Raw genomic sequence first — 11,567 nt, 5'->3', positions numbered from 1 at the left:
CCTGAGCTAACATCCATGCGCATCTTCCTCTACTTTATATGTGGGACACCTACCACAACATGGCTTGCCAAGCGGTGCCATGTCCGCACCCGACATCTGAACCAGCGAACCCCAGGCCGCCAAGAAGCGGAACGTGCGCACTTAACCGCTGCGCCACCAGGCCGGTCCCTAAGCTGAGTCTTAAAAGTCCAACAGGAGTCGATCCAGTGGAGAAGGTGTGGAAAGGTATTCCAGGTAAGGGAAAGGAATAGGTGAAAGCACAGAGGTATAACCAAGCATGGCCTGGTTCTGGAAACACTAAGTAGTCCACTGGGGATGGGACTTGGCTCATAGGGAAGAACAGCAGGAAATGAGGCAGAATCCAGATCCTACAAGGCCTCTTATTTTTCCAACATTTGCCTTTTTAAAAGGGAAGCCTGAATGGAGCAGTGTTTAACTCAGGAGAGGAACTCTAATGGGGGAGTGTTCTGGGGTTGTAGTTCAGCCACGGGAGGAGCAGGTGAGCTAAGCACCGTCCTCCTCTTCTCCTGGTCCTGCTTCCCTCGTGTTCCAGGCCCGGCTGCGAGCAGATGGCTGTTTGCAGAGGGTCCGGGCATCTCTGCAGCAGGGACTCACAAGGCTTTGGAAGACAGAGTGGACCAGAAGGACGGCAAGCACGGCAGCACCAGCTACCCATCTCCAGCCAGCCAGCCATCAAAGCCCCTCCCAGCAGGATGCCTCCCAGGCCCAGCTCCCACTCTTCTCAGAGATCCCTGTCTACTGGAAATATGGGAAAATCAGTTTTTGATTATAGTTCATGTGGGTCTCGGGGAGGGGTGATTCGGACATTCCTGGGCACATCAGGTGAGCCAGCAGAATGGAGCCACAGAAAGCCAGTCCCATGAGCAGGAGAGGCCTGTGAACTGGTGTTGGGTAACAGAGCCTTCACTGGGGGGAGGTGCAATTCCGAGCTCAGCAGGGGACTGTCACGTAACCCCTTCCCAGCCCAGCTCCACTGACTTATATCTGGGTCCTAAGAAAGAAGAGGCCTCTGGGTAAAGCCTAAAAGAGCTGCTTTAGTAAACCTCTGTTCCAAGTCTTTTCCTGAGTTCTCTGGTTAAGTCTTACAGGAACCCAATGAGGCTCTGGTAAAATTCCTGTGCCCCTTTTTAAGAAGTAAACCAAGCTCGGAATTGCTGAGTAATCTGCCCAAGGGCACACAGTTTTCAAGTTGGCAGAGAAGGGAGGGAGACAATTTCCCACATGGCACCTCAGCCCGAGGGGAAGCTCTGATACCGCCAAGAAGTCCAGGGCAGTCAGGCGGCCCCCAGACCAGGAATGGCTGGTCTTTCCGGGTAGCGTCTGCCAGAACTTCAACCTGATTGGACCAGCCAAAGTCACGTGATGTACCACCTAACCAATCGTGTGTCCAAGGGGATTCAAAAAGCCAATGGGCTTAGGGCTGGCCGGTGGGGCAGCAGTTAAGTTCGCCCGTTCTGCTTTGGCGGCCCAGAGTTCGCCAGTTCGGATCTGGGTGCAGACTTATGCACCGCTTGTCAAGCCATGCTGTGGCAGGGTCCCACATATAAAGTAGAGGAGGAGGGGCACAGATGTTAGCTCAGGGCCAATCTTCTGGAGCAGAAAGAGGAGGATTATAGGCAGGTGTTAGCTCAGGGCTAATCTTCCTCAAAAAAAAAAAAAAAAAAGCCAATGGGCTTATCCCTGTGTCTCAGCCCTGAAGCAAGGGTGGAGCCCCACCTCCACCTTGCTGGGGAAGCAAGAACATCTCCAAAAAAAGTTAGGGAAAAGGAAATGAATTCTGGAAGGACAGATACTTTGCAACTGCTACCCTCACCTGAGGGAAATGTGATTTATCCCATCCACTACAGGGCGTGGAGCACATAGAGCACTGTGTCAGGGTCCCACCAGGAAAGAGCAGACGCACTCAGATTGGGTAATTTGAAGAGAGTTTAATAGAGGGATTATCTACAAAGGGGTGGGGAGGTGAAACCACAGGGACCAGGCAGACCCAGGGCTAGTTACAATGACAAAGAGAGACAGCAGTCACCAGAAACTGAAGAGCAAGCGAGCTGCGTAACCTTGGTCCAGCAGGGTAGCCAGCTCATGGGGACCCCCCCAGGGAGGGATCCAGGGGAATAAGCCCCAGGTCCCTGTGTGTGTCCCATTGACCAAAGCCTGCCAGAAACCAGAGGGCAAAGAGGCCTGTTGTTGCAAAACATACAGGGCAGCCTCCCAGGGTGCAAAGCAGCACCGAGAGAGGTGGGGATGGACCTGGAGAGGCAGATGGAAGGTGTCCAGCACATCTGACAACTGAGCAGCTCTTGGAAGCAGAGCCCTTGGTCCTCACACTGGAAACCTCTACTTTAAGCAGCGTTCTCAACATTGAGGGTGCTTGAGAACCGCCCAGGAAACCTGAATAGATGCAATTTCCTGGGAGCTGCTTCATAGACTCTGATTCAGGATGTCTTAGAAGGGGTTCACCCAAGCCCAAGGTGGGGCCGAGGGGGCAGGTGGTGTCTGGAAGGTGATTACAGGAAGCAGTAGTGAGAGAGTGAGGAGAATGAGACCAGGAGGGAGGGAAAGTCAATGAGTGTGACTTGCTGAGCTTGCTGCTCTCTCAGTAGATACATACTCCCAAGATTATTCCCCAGAAGGACAGTTCCCATCCCCCGTTGGTAGAAGGTTACCCCCTGGGGTGACCTGACATAAGTGCTAAGTGTTTGTATGTGGGCTGAGAAGGCTCTCACAACCTTGAAGGAAGTCCTGGAGCAGAATGTAAAAAGGTGTGCTGCACATACAGGCGTGGGCCTCTGACGGCTCAGGGTCAGCCTGAGCATGCGCAAAACCATCCCCACAGCTGTCGCTGACATCGGAAGTGGGCCTGCCATGTGATGAGGGCACCAGCCAAATAAGTGTTGTGTGGCACCAACAATCTGCATTGTAGGCAAGCATCCCAGGTGCTCCTGAAAGAGATGGTCAGTAAACCACAATTGGGAAAACTTCCTTGTAGGGTAAAACACCATGTTTTAGGCACTGGGGCCTGTGAGCAAGTCAGAGTCCCTCAGAAGAGGGAATGAGTGGTTCATTATACTGATAAATCATTTTTTACTCTGAGTGTACCAGTTATCTACTGCTGCATAACAAATTCCGCCCCCCCACCCCCAATCTGGTGGCCTAAAACAATGATAATCGTTTATCGTCTCACACAGTATCTGTGGGTCAGAATTTGGAGGCTGGGAGGTTTGGGCTCAGAGTGTCTCATGAGTCTGCATCAGGGTGTCAGCTGGGGCTGCATCATCTGAAGGCTTGACTGGGACTGGGAGATCTGTTTCCAAGATGGCGCACTCACATGGCCATTGACGGGAGGCCTCACAGCATGGCAGCTGGCTTCCCTCAGAGTGAGTGATCCAAAAGAGCAAGCGGAAGCCACAGTGCCTTTTATGACCTAGACCTGAAAGTCACATTCCATCATTTCCACAACATCCTATTGGTCACACAGGTCAGCCCTATTCACTGTGGGAGAGGACTACACAAGGACATGAATACCAGGAGGCTGGAATCATTGGGGGCCGTTTTGGAGTCTGGCTCTCACCCCAGTGTTCACATAGAGCCTGGCATGTACACTAATTGAGTGTTTAGAAGTGTTGACTGTGCCCTAGCACCATGTAAAACCTGACCCCCGGCCCCTTCCCCCAAGAGCTTGCATTATTTTTGGAAAGCTAGGATAGAGATTGAATAAGGAAAGGCCAATCCAAACCAGTGCTCAGGAGAACCATAAATTGAATAGGCTCAAATGGCTGAAAGTGGCCCAGGAGAGTGTCCAGACACCTTAATGGTGGGCAGAGAGCCAGCTGAGCCGCTGTTCTGACCCCGCGAGGGGAAGTTCCTCACAGCTTGGAAGTTGAGGACAGGAAGCCCTAGGCCTCTCTGCGGCTTGCCCTGAGCCTCTAGCTGAGTGGCCAAGTGACACTGAGCTAATTCTGCCCTCCGTTTCCTGCCTGATGGCTGACACTACCCAAGACTGTTGTTCCAGTTTGGGACAAGCCTGGAGACTGTGAGAGCTGGAAAGGCCCTGAGAGGCCATCAGGTCTCATGTCTGATGTAAAAAACTGAAGTCCAGAGAGAAAAGGTGGGCATCTAAGGTCACTGGAAAAGTAACAGATACTCAGGCCTTGGCCTTATGCTGGAACCTTCACACCCATCACGTCGCTTAATCTTTACAGCAGCCCTAAACTGTAGAAACGATAAACCTCATTTTACAGATGAGGAAATGAAGGGTCAGAGAAGGGAAGAGAGCTGCCCACAGACACATAGCTAAGAAGTGGGGGAGCCTAGATTTGAACCCTAGTCCCCCTGACCCTTTAAGTCTGTTGTCTTGAAGCGTAGAAGGTGGACAAATGGAAGAGATGGTAGGGTTGGACATCTGTGTCCTTACCAATGATGGGCTCTAGGGACCGTGTCTATCTACAGCCCACTCCAGCCCTGGCATGAGCTCCCTGAATGGTGCCAGGGACACATGGCCATGTTTAGCAACCCCAAGAAGAGCAAACCCGCTCTGGGACGGAGCACGCGGTGGTGACACCACTGAGGTCTTGGCTACCTCCACACTCCCCATTGCAAGAAAGGCGGCCACCATGTGAGACAGTTATTGCCACACACATGGGGCTCAGCATCTCAGGATGAGGCCATGGGGACTCAGGGGACCTGAGCTCTGGTGCAAAGGCTCATATGATCAGGACCAATGTTGTGCAATGGTTTGGGTCAAGGGTTTGCCAGTCAGAGGCCCCGATAAACAATGCTGGGCTCCTTAGATACAAACACAACAAACTTTTCTCGGGTGTCCATCGAGTGGCAGCCACAGGACAGGGCACTGAACATATATTATTTCCTATTCTCACAGCATTCTTGGGATGGAGGAGGTAGCCTCACTCCCTCTTGTAGTTGAGGAAACTGAGGCCCAGAGAGGGGAAATGACACCCAAGGCCACAGAGTTCTTAAATGCCTGAGTCAGAATCTGAACTCAGGGCTGCAGGACCCTCAGACGCCCCAGCCCAGTCTGCCAGCTCCGTTCAGAGGACGGGCTCTTCTGCGCCAAGGATGCCCGGTTGGATGGGAGGCCAGTTCCTTGCGTTCGTAACAGGATCCCTAATGCAGCAACTGTCCAGATTTGCAGGGTAGCCCAGGGGCAAACATGGGGCAGCGGATGCCTGAAAGACCTCCATTCAAGTCCTGATCTGCCACTTGCAAGTTCTGTGGCTTTGGGCAAGTCCCTTGGCCCGTGTCGTTGTCCTAGCATAGGGGAGAATCTGCATGATGCAGGTCGCTGGAAGAATTCAGTAGCTGATCCCTCTGGAGCACCCAGCTTTGGAAGCACTCAGTAAATATTTGTCAACCCAGTGGGTGTTTTTAAATCAATTTAGGCTGCTGTCCTGAAAGGTGGGTGAGGAGTCAGGGGCTCCGTAGCTGGAACCTTGGGTTCCACATGAGCCTGGGAACCCTTATGGCTACAGCTACCATCTTATTAACCTTGCATCTGCCTAGCACAGAGCCTGACAAACTCCCAACGAGTGACTCAAGGCCCTGTGTAAATGTCACCACCTCTGAGAAGCTACCCTTGATTCAGCTGGCCCCCATCACCATATTCTCGTTTCCATGTTCCTTTAATGCCCTGGACGGACCTCAGCGTTGGCATTTATTGGATTGGAGAAGAATATAGCTTCATGGCCAAGAGCAAGACAAATCTAGAGTCAAGTCCGCTCTGCCACTTCCTAGCTGTGTGGGCTTGGGGAAATTACTTGGCCTCTTTGACCTTCAAGATCCTTTTCTGTAAAATAGAAACAGTAACCCCTTCCTCTCAGGGATTCTTTGAGAATGAAATGCCATACGTGCTCTTGGCAGAGGGATTGACACGAAATAAATGCTTAATAAGTGGTAACATCATCATCATTGTATCGCCATCATTATTACTGTTGTGTGAATATTCCTTTGTCCGTCTGCCTCTGAGTAGAGAAGTTGCAAGAGACCCAAGAGAAGGACAGAGGAGCATGACCTCTGCTGAGCGTCTGTTATGTGCCAATCTCCATGTTGGGGGCTTTGCCTGTGATGTTACCCCATTTAACCCTGGAGACAGCCCCCTTCAGGGGATGTGTAGCATTCTCCTCATTCTTAAATGAGCTGAAGCCCAGAGAAGTTAAGTAACTTGCCGAAGGCTGCACAGCAGCAAAGAGGTGGAACCAGTAGTCTAATCCAGGTCTGTCTGAAGAAGCTCATGCTCCTTCACATGAAGCCTATCACATTCATCTCTGCGTCCAGGGGCCTAGCACCACAGAGACCCCAAAAATACCTGTTGAATGAATAATCACAGCCCAGGTTCACGTTGAGTGACTCATGAGAGGCACCCCCTCCACTTATGGGGCCTCAGGGCTCTATACTTTGCAGGGGCAGATGAGGGCGCTTTCACCAAAGTTTGATGCAAATACTAATGTGGGGACAGATGAGGGTTTGATGGACAGCCTTTGGAGTCCGGTCCCTCCCTCCCTGCCCAGCCTCATTACCCAGCACAGGCTCTCACGGAGACTACCCTCAGCTCAGCCCCAGCCAGCCTCAATGTCACATGCAGGCTTCTGCTTAGACCACCGCCCACCCAGAGGTCCTCCCTTCTTCTCCCTGGTCCAGGAAGGGGTCGAGGTGGGGGCAGGGGGAAGAGCTCCCTCCCTCCCCTTTTGAAAATATTTCATTTATTTTTTCTTTACTATAAAATTCATTTTATTGTAGAAAAAAATATAGTCAATGAGAATGAAATTCTCTATTCATTTCAAATATTCATCTCAGAATGAGAAAGTAAGAATCCACTGCAATCTGAGCACCGAGAGACAAGCGCCATCGACATCTCCCGAACTTTCCGTATAAGTGGATACCTACATACATTTACATCAATTTTCTTTTTTACCAAAATGCTGTTTGGAAACCTGCTTCATCATCTTAAGAAAGAAAAGTCTTATGACAGAAGTAATTCCTGTTCATTATGGACAAGGTGCAAACTGCGGATGACACAAGGACAGAAGCAATCGTCACCAGCACTGCCCAGACTGGGTGGTGATTTCCTCTCCATCGATTTTTCTGTGCCTATAGAATGAGGTGTGAAATGGTCCACAGCACCTGAGCATAAAAGTAAATGCATTTTCTTTCTCAATCAGATGAGTTGTGTTTTCAGGGTGCGGCAATCTGGAAAGCTGAGGAAGGGCCTCTTCAGTCTCTCGTGGCTGCTTCTGCAGTTCTCACTCGCCACTCGGGCAGGCGGCGCCTCCCTGCCAGCCAAGCCAAGATCCCAGGTCCTGGCTCCCGTGTCTCCCCCAGGGGCCTCCGTGCCAGCACGCCTGACAGTGGCTCGGCTACTCCAGGCCGCCTCCCAGGCTGCCCACCCGTCTCAGTGGACACAGCCCTTTCCTTCCCACTTCCGTTGCCCCTGACCCTTGAACCTCTCTTCATCCAGAATCGTCCAGTACCATCACCTCTGGGGGCACAGGCTTTCGGGAGGAAAAGGCCAGTAAGTTCTCTGGAAGGAAGCTGATGTGGCGGGATGGAGATGATACTGTCTTTCTTCCTTGAGTCTCTTACAGTAGCAAGAACAAGTCAGAAGTTAATATGCCAAGAAATTATCCTGCCAAAGGCATACACCTACACTAAAGAAAAATGTCAGCGCCCTCCTTTGTAACATTTTCCATTCCCTCTCATCATAATACTTTCTCTCTTACCCATGCTTTTCTCTTTCTCCTTCTCGGTTCACTTTCCTGGTCATCCCGGCCCTCAGTGGCCACCCCGCTTTTCAATTCCTAAGGCTACGGGATCATGGATCACAGGGTCCCTGGAGGGGGTGACTCAGGCTACTGCTGCGTGACCTGGGCTTGGATGGTTTTTGAGCACTGTGGGGTCAGGGTCTGCGTCTGCCCTCAATGGTACCCGGGAGGAAGCGGCTGAGGGCTAAGCAGGTGTGACTCTTGACTGAGAGTTCTGAAGCTGGACAGTGGACATCTGTCCTCAAACCTTGTCTCTACTGCTGCAGCATAGAGGCTCCTGCTCGGATGCATCTGTAGGGCCAGAGCAGCAGATGTCAGCCTGAGCTTACAGGCAAGCCTGGTGCTTATGGCTGCCATGGAACAATGGGGAAACGCGGGAGAAGCTACAGCATCACTTTCCGTAGCTAGAGTACAGGGAAGCCCAAGGCTGGCCGCCAGTTTCCTAGTTAGTGGCCACAACATCTGTGCAAGGTGGCCCGAAGCCAGGCAGTGAAGAGGTGGGGGTCTCGGAGTGTCTGGAGAAAGTACAGGTAGATGATGGCTAACCCAGTGACGCCAGTGGCAAAAGAGTGTCCTTCTCAGTGCCCTGGCCTCACCTGTGTCTTCCTCCAGTTGGCCTGGTGTAGCTGGAGCATAATTCAGGCTCTCCCAGAGAGCTGAGCGTGAGGACCCGGAGGAAGGAACTGTGTCTATCATTTCTTTTTTTTGTATGTGCTCATTGCATATTAATTCACGGTAGTGATAAGATGAGCGATTCTCTGCCTTGGTAAACAGGGTGTCCAGGTGTCGGTGCCTTTTTCTCACCGCCAGTGTCATCATTAGGAACTCTAACAGAAGTGGCTGCTGAGGACCTGTTGCCCGTAGACAGAATGGCCCTGGCGGCTGAACTCCGCCGTCCCCCTGACAGCCCGCCCGAGGGCCCTGCTGTTTCCACCTGTGCTGGGGGTGGCGCCTCTCACTGGTGCTGGGGTTCAGCAGTGCTCCCCGCTCCCTGAATGATCATCTGCTCTCCGGTAACTGTGTAAGCCCTTTGTTAAAGTGGTGCATGTATTTACGTCACTTCTAAATTCGACAGCCGCCTGCCACACAGCAGGCGCTCAGTGAGTGTTTGCTCTTTCATTCCGGCAGGGTACCCAGGGAAGAAGCCTTAAGGAGACCCATTTTCGACTTGAGTGTAACTGCCATCAGATCAAGGCCCCTCTGGCCGGGTCATTCCCGTGCTCGAACGCCTTCAATGGCTCCCTATGACCCACATGACAGAGTTAAAAATTTCCGTCATTCAAGACCCTCACGCTCTGACTTCAGCTGGCCTCTCCAGCTTCGCCTCTCACCTCCCACCTCCCCTTCCCACACCCTGACTTCCAGCTACACGAGGCCACACAGCCTTCTCTAGCGGCCAACAGTCCATTCACCATTGAAGGCTGGAGCCCTCCCTGACTCCCTCCTTGGTTCTCCCGTAGCACTTTTATTCTAGTCCTCATCAGAATTTTGTCTGTCCTCACATAGACCAGAGCTCCTTGGGGTTGGGTGGAGTTTTACCTGTGTGCGGTCATGCACCACATCACGATAGTTAGGTCAATGACAGACCGCGTATACGACGGTGGTCCCGTAAGATTAGTACCATCCAGCCTAGGTGTGCAGGAGGCTATTCCATCTAGGTTTGTGTAAGTACACTCTGTGATGTTCACACAGCAATGAAATCGCCTAGCGACGCATTTCTCAGAATGCGTCTCCATCGTTAAGTGACGCAGGACTGTCACCTCGATGCCCTGCACTCAGGAGGAGCGCAGTGAACATCCAGTCCCCAGGCTAGGTGTTTTTTGCATACAGGATCTCTAATCACTATGGCAACCTAGCAAACCAGGCAGTGCTTCCCCCGGTGAAGTCTCAGGCTAAGTAACTCACCCAAGGCCCTATTTGCTTAGCTTCAAAGGCAGGACTCTTTCCAGTGCGTCTAAAATATGTGTAACGTGCGTGTGCTCACAAAGAAGTCACTCTGCTTCATAGAAACTGCTGCATCCCCGGCCCTCATCCCACCTCTCCTTTCCTGGGACTGTGTGTTTTTGGAGCTCCCATCAGGGTGAACATGCACCTGCTCCGTATTTCCGTTTCCTCCGCCGTTGAGGGGCATGATATGAATAGCTTCCTTCTTAGGCCGACAGAGAGAACACACACAAGGCATGTGGCATTGTGATAAGTCATCTTCCTGCCTGGGTGCCCTGCCCCAGCTCCATGCAGCTCAGATGTTTCAGGGGGCCGAGAAGTGCCGGCTGGGGCAGGGCAAGAGGGCTGGGCCTGGTCCCTCCTGACTGTCCTCCAGAATCCTATCTGCCCCTCTGGGTGGGAGTAGGAAGGGAGCCAGGCTTCCGGGCCGCTGATGAAATGTGCTGTTGTGGGCCTGTTGGGAAACGCTGAAACTGGGGAGGAAGGAACAAACGGTGACCGTTGATTCTCCTTGCTGTGTCCGAGGCAGCTTGAGCAAGCCCCCGGCAGTTGCTCCATCTGCCAAACGGGGGGATACTGCCCCAGGGTGGAGTGTTGCACCATGTTCTTAGAAAGCTGCCTCTGTACACGTATTTCCATTTGGGGCCTGGCCTGGCCTTGTTTAGTCACTGCCATTTTCACTTCCAAATTTCCGAGGGTAAATTGGGAGACAGCGATGTGGTGAAATGCTCATTATTAGCCAACTCTCCCTGAGCACTTACTCTGCGCCCTGCACTGTGCTAAGTGCCTTATATAAGTTACCTTGTGGAATCCACACACCAACCCTCTGAGGTAGGTGCTATTCTTTTCCACACTTGCCGAGGAAGAAACTGAGGCCCAGAGAGGTTAAGCAACTTGCCTATGGTCACATAGCTTATAAATGGTGGAGCTAGGATTTGAGCTCACGCTGCATGATCCCTGGACTCTTAACTACTACTGGGTACTGCCTCCCAGGAGTGAAAAGACCCTGGGCTTTGGAATCAGGCTGCTCTGAAGCTGAATCTCAGCAATGCTACTGGCTCACTAAGTGTCCTCAGCAGCCCCTTTTTCCTCTTTGGGCCTCAGTTTCCCCATTTGTAGAATAAGTAGGTTAGAATAGATCACTGGTTCTTAAATTTTGCTCTAGCTTTTTTAAAAAACAGAATGCATCAAGCAGGGATTGACTGCAAATGGGCATGAGAGAGCTTTGTAGGGTGATGGAAACATTCTAAAACTGGATTGTGATGATGGTTGCACAGCAACGTATATTTTCTAAAAATCATTGAATTGTACACTTACAATGGGTGAATTTTATGGTATGTAAATTATACCTCAATAAAGCTATAAAAAGTAGAATGTTTTATGAAACATCAATACTCAACTCCCAGGACCCCACAGGATTGTTTGAAAACCAGTGGGCTGTGTGGATTCTGGATGGCCTTCAGACTCTGACCTTCTGGAATTCTGAGTTCATTTTTAGCACCTACTTGGTGCAGATTGCTATGGCTTATATGTGGACGAGGATTCCATCTTCTATACTGTCAGCCCAGCCCCAGCACAGCGCCTGGCCCAAAGGAGGTTTAACTAACAAACGCTAAGTTTTTGTTAGTTGAGTGAATGAACGCCTGGAGGAATACCTTGTACATTTTTTTTGAGGGTATACCAGACTTTGGGCTACTTGGGGGCAGGCCCTGCCTCTTCATTTCTGAACCCCCAACTCCCAGCACAGACCCGGTGCAGAGTAAGTACTTGGTAATGGTTTGTTGAATAAATTAATGAGTGAAGGAATATATGGCTCAGTTCCTGCTC

This window comes from Equus caballus, chromosome 16 (assembly GCF_041296265.1).
Source record: "Equus caballus isolate H_3958 breed thoroughbred chromosome 16, TB-T2T, whole genome shotgun sequence".
NCBI classification, from domain to species: Eukaryota; Metazoa; Chordata; class Mammalia; order Perissodactyla; family Equidae; genus Equus; species Equus caballus.
This window is presented reverse-complemented; position numbering follows the sequence as displayed.